Genomic DNA, 5,620 nt, shown 5'->3' with positions numbered 1-5,620 from the left:
CCTCTGTTGCCCAGGGTGGAGTGCAGTGGCACCATCTCGGCTTGCTGCAACCTCTGCCTTTCAAGTTCAAGTGCATCTTCTGCCTCAGTCTCCCAAATAGCTGGGACAATGGGCACATGCCACCATACTCAGCTACTTTTTGTATTTTTGGTGGAGCCCTGGTTTCACCATGTTGGCCAGGCTGATCTCGAACTCCTGACCTCAGATAATCTGCCTGCCTTGGCCTCCCAAAGTGCTGGGATTACAGGTATGCCACTGCACCTAACCTAAAATAGCAATACTTCCTTGAGTGCTTTCTTGAGCTGTGCCCTTACTGAGGACTAAACTTGTACTTTTTTTCTTCTCTTGCCCAAATTTGTATCTAAGGGGTCTGGAGAGTCATGCCCTCCAAATCATAGTCTCAACAGACAGGTTTTACTTAGTGCTATATAACATGGCTTACTTTCCAACCTGACTCTGGTATAACATCATATGATAGATAGGGAAGGAAATATTGTAATCCCAAATATATTTTCTTTGCCATATCTTGAAATAGTCCTGCAAAGCTGACTTGTGGGGAAAATCTGTTCTGAAGAGAATCTCCTTCCTTCTCCCTCCTTTTTCCTGTTCCAGGAGAGAATCACACCTAATTAGAAACACTTATAATCTATTCTCTCTGATGCTTGCTACCTGAAGACTTCCTCTGCATAATGAGAACCTTGGTCTCCACAACCCCTTATCTTAACCCAGGCAACCCCTTCTATTGGTTCTATCAGCATAATGGAAATCTTGGTTTCCACAACCCCTTATCTTAATCCAGACATTCCTATCTATTGATTCTAGGTCTTTGGACAATAATTTAACTCTTTCAACAAACTGCCAATTAGAAAAGCTTTGAATCTACCTATAACCTGGAAGCCCCTCCTTCCAGTTGTCCAATCTTTCTGGATTGAACCAATATACCCATTATATGTGTTGATTGATGGCTTATGTTCTCCCTAAAATGTCTAAAACCAAGCTATATCCTGACCGCCTTGGGCACATGTTCTCACAATCTTCTGAGGGCTGTGTCATGGGCCATCAGTCACTCATTTTTGGATCAGAATAAATCCCTTTAAATATTTTACAGAGTATGACTCTTTTGATCGACATTACAATTACCAGCAACTTAAGTCATTTTTGCCCGATCTTACAGTTGAGATGGTGGAGACTTAGGTTACGTAACTTGCCTAAGGTCACATTAAGTAATAGGAGGTGGAGCTAGGACTCAAATCCATCTCTGATTCCAATCTGGAGCTCTTTCCGCTGGACCATGAGGCCTCTTTCCAATAAGATGTAAAGGTAAATGGGCCAAATAATAGAAGGCCTTGGCAATGTAACAGCAAGATGTGTCATAGGATCTAACAAAGGATTTTAAGCAGGAGGACAGCATGATGACTCACCCTCATGTCAGTGGGGTGAAGGGTGAGCCTGGAGCTGGGGAAAGCACATGAAGCCACTATTGCATCAACCCTGGCTGAAACCAGCTGTCCTTGAATTCAGTGTGACAGTGGTGTGGGCTTAAAGAGAGAGGAGAACATGGATTTGAGAAAATTTTAGGAGTTGAAATTAGCAAGACTGGATATAAAGAGTAGAAAAGGATGAGGCGTGTGACTCACACCGGTAATTCCAGCACTTTAGGGGCCTGATACAGGCGGATGGCTTGAGGCCAGGAGTTCACTTGGGCAACACAGTGAGATCCTGTCTCAACAACAACAACAAAATGAACTCAGTGGGATGTGGTGGCTCATGTCTAGTTTCAGCTACTAGAGAGGCTGAGGTGGAAGGAACACTTGAGGCCAGGAGTTCAAGACCACAGAGCCTTGATTGTGCCAGGGTATTCTAGCCAGGGTGACAAAGTTTTTGAGACCCCCCCCTCAACTCAAAAAAAAAAAAGTAGATGTGAACACTTGCAGGGAATAAAAAAAGAATAAAAAAAAATGTGAACTTAGTAAGTCACTTAATATTTTCGGAGCCTCAATAATCTTTACCTTTAAAATGGAGGATTAGACTTAATGTTTTCTTAATATTTTAAGATTTTTTGCAAAGTCAACTGATACCAAAATGTGATAAAGATTGCACATTTTTGCATATTGAATAATAAATAAAATGTAGCAAATAGAAATTAGCAATAAATTTAAAAGTATAGTATACCATGACCAAGACTGGGTTCATTTCAGTGATGTAAATATGATTGAATGTTAAGAAATTTATTAATATATTCCTTCATAATTGTAGGTCAAAGGAATAGAAATGTTTTAATTGATGATAAGAAAATGTTTGATAAAATTTAAGTCTGTAGTCATTTTTGATCAAAGAGATCTTTAGTAAGTGGCTATATATGCTGAAAGTTAGGTTCATGCTTAATAGTTGTAAATCGCAAATAAAAAATCCTAAGCCCCTCAACCATCTGAATGGACTCCTCCTCTTGGCCAAGTACACTCCAAGTTAACCTGAAAACCTACTTCAGGCCATGATGGGAAGGAGGGGTCAGACATGCCTCATTATACTCTCCTCTTTTTTGGAATTCAGGAAAAGCCAGCCAGCATTAACATCAATGCAGATCTTAAATCTGATAAGAAGCATTTACAATTGTTAAATCAAGTTTAGCTTAAAGCTGCCTCCTTACCTATTTTAAGTTCAGCCTGAAGGTTTTTCTGTACATCATGAATTATAACAAGCAGAGGTGTAAATAAACTGTTGCCTACAATTGTGCCAGTCACTGAGTTTTCCAAAACCTGATTTCCTTCAATGAACCCTTCGTATTGCCCACAAATTGGTGTGATTAGATCTAGAGTCTTGGTTAGATTCAGGTTCTACTTTTTTGGCAAGATGACTTTCTAGACGGTATTGTGTCTGTGTCCTTCCAACCAAGAGGCATATAATGTTGAGTTGCTTCTTTCTGTGATATTGGTAGTTGTTAGTGCTAAATACCTAGATCCATTAACTCAGCAGATATTGGAAATGATGATATCCTAACCCTATCATTTCATCTTCATTTATTAGCTGGCATGTTTCTATAAGGGGAAATTCCTTTTTCAACGATTTGATTTCCCAGTGATATAGGAAAAGCATGATAAGTGTTTGACTCTGTCTCTTAATTTGCCAGCTCTTATAATAATGGGTTGGCAGTCTACAATGGCCACCAATTGAGCTTATTTTTTGGTATTGTGAATTCATGAATTTAAGTTTATTTTATTGCTCACAGGACTGTGGTTTTTGTGACAATCACAGAGGAGCAAGCCTGGCTTGTCTGAGACAATCATATCAATTCATTCTCACTTGACAGTGTCTGGTATGGGCATGTGACTGGTTTTAGCCATAGGCATTTTGATAGGGACAGGGGCAGAGAAATTCCAGGCAGAAAAGGTCACGTCCCTAGTGAAGCCTCATCTCAAGCTGAAAAGCCTGAGACCGCAGCGCAAAGTGAGAACTTACATCCCTGTTTCCTTGCTGGAATGTCACCCTTTCCAAAGCACCCACAGCCCCACACTGCCCTCACATCCCGTGCCTATAAAAACCCCAGCCTCAGTCAGCAGAGAGAGGAGAAGCAGCTGAACGTCAGGGACTACAGCTGAACACCAGAGAGAAGTGGGCAGATTTCAGAAGGACAACTTGACGGCATAACTTTGGAAAAGAATCTGGCTGGAGACTGCCAGACTTCAGGGGAAGATTACCTACCCACCTCATCCCCTTTTCAGCTCCGCCTCTTGCTGACAGTCACTTTTATTGGCAATAAAATCCATACATTTACCATCCTTCAATTCATTCATGTGACTTCATTTCTCCTGGATGCTGGACAAGAGCTTGGAAGCCATGAGTGTGGACACAAAAAAGCCGTCACACTTGGCCTTGCTAGCAGAAGGTAGCCACCTCACATGAAAAGGCAGAGGGCCAACTGAGCTGTTAACACTTAAGTTGTCTGTGTATGGCAGGCAAAGCTAAAAGGGCACTGTAGCACTCCCTCTGGGATTTCAGGGGTTGTGGGCACCCCCCTAGATGCTACCACAGGGCAGCACAGAGTTCACTCCTGCCAGCACCCAAAAGCAATCACCCTGGATCTGCACCTGCTCACCTTCATGCTCCCTCCCGTGAGGAGTGGAGCGTAGCAGGTCCAAGTGAATGGAGTTCACCCCTGCTGGCACTGAAGCAGACAGCTAGTTCCAACACCTGTGTACTCCACTTCCCGCCTCATTTGCTTATGTGCTCTGTCCCATGAGGAACTGAGAGCTGTGGGCTGAGTAAACAAGACAGCCCCTTTGCAAGTCCCATGGAGGGGTCAGGGAAATATCCTGCTTCAATTTCATTCAAGGAAGTCCACTAGGAGGCTTCTGAAAACACACGCCCACCAGTCCACCCACCCGGCTGCCCCCTCCCTCCCTTCCTGCCTTTTTTACATTGTCACATGAGACCTTGTTTAGAGAGGTGCTACTGAAGCTTGGAACATCCCAATGGATACATGTGACACATATGTATAATTGTGAACATTAATACTGCAGATCAAGACTTTTTGACAGGGAAAGCTACCTAGGATGTGTTGCTGATATAAATCCAAGTCATAAAAACTATACATATAAAATTGAACACAAATGTGTCTATTTACACTGAGTCTTTCTTGGAAATACTTAAATATTAAGTGGTCATTTCTCAGAGTTGATATATTGACTAATTTATTTCTCTCTAGTATTTTTATATAGTTTAAGGTTTAAATTTTTATGTGATTAATAATTTTTTTAAAAAGTATGATTCCTATTTATCTCATGTTTCTCATTATGGGTTTTTTCAAAATATATAAGATCTCCTAATTGACATTACATTATTTTCTCCATGGCATGATCATCAGCAGGAAATGTTTTGATTCTAGAATAACATTTACTGATAAATATTTTTTGAAACATTTAAGCATTTCCTAATCTGAACATTTTTGTGGGTTTTTTTCTTTGTGTAGCTTATTTTTATATTTAATAATGCTTTCTAGCCCAGTGGAACACAATCATCTTGTTGGAGAAGACACTTTCAGAAAAACATTTTCTACTTAATAGAAAAATGAAACTAGTACATTTTCACTTAGTGGTAAAAATGATAAGCAGTCTCCCTTTAGCCTACATATAAGAAATTTCCATTTCTTTGTTCCATTTAGTTCTCCTAAGATACTGCATGTTGTTAAAACCAAAAGGATATTTTCAAAAAATTTCTAGGTTTCCAGAGTAAAATTGAAAAAGGGTGTTATTTCTTTTGTTAATGACCCTTTGAATGGCTGGCTCTGCACAGGGAGTCAAGGCCAGGCTATCACAGTGGACAAAGGAAATCGGATCAGTGCCACATACCCTGAATTGTGAAAGCTGTTGTGACATATTCAACGTAGGCTATAAGCTTACTCTCTGGACCTCATAAAGTGAGAAATGCCAGAAAGAAACGTGCAGAGCTGAGGCTGGAGATAAATCCAGAAAGGCAATTCCTCAAGGGCATTGATAATTATTAAACAGAGAGCATATATGTTCTGGAGGATGACATGAGGGGGACAGGTTGGATGTAGGGAAGCAAATAGACATTGAAGCAATGGTTCTGAGATGCAGAGGAGAGGAGAAAGGGATTAGGCAAA

The sequence above is a fragment of the Cebus imitator genome, unplaced genomic scaffold (genome assembly GCF_001604975.1).
Source record: "Cebus imitator isolate Cc_AM_T3 unplaced genomic scaffold, Cebus_imitator-1.0 Scaffold94, whole genome shotgun sequence".
Taxonomy (NCBI): Eukaryota; Metazoa; Chordata; class Mammalia; order Primates; family Cebidae; genus Cebus; species Cebus imitator.
Note: the sequence above shows the minus strand (reverse complement) of the source record.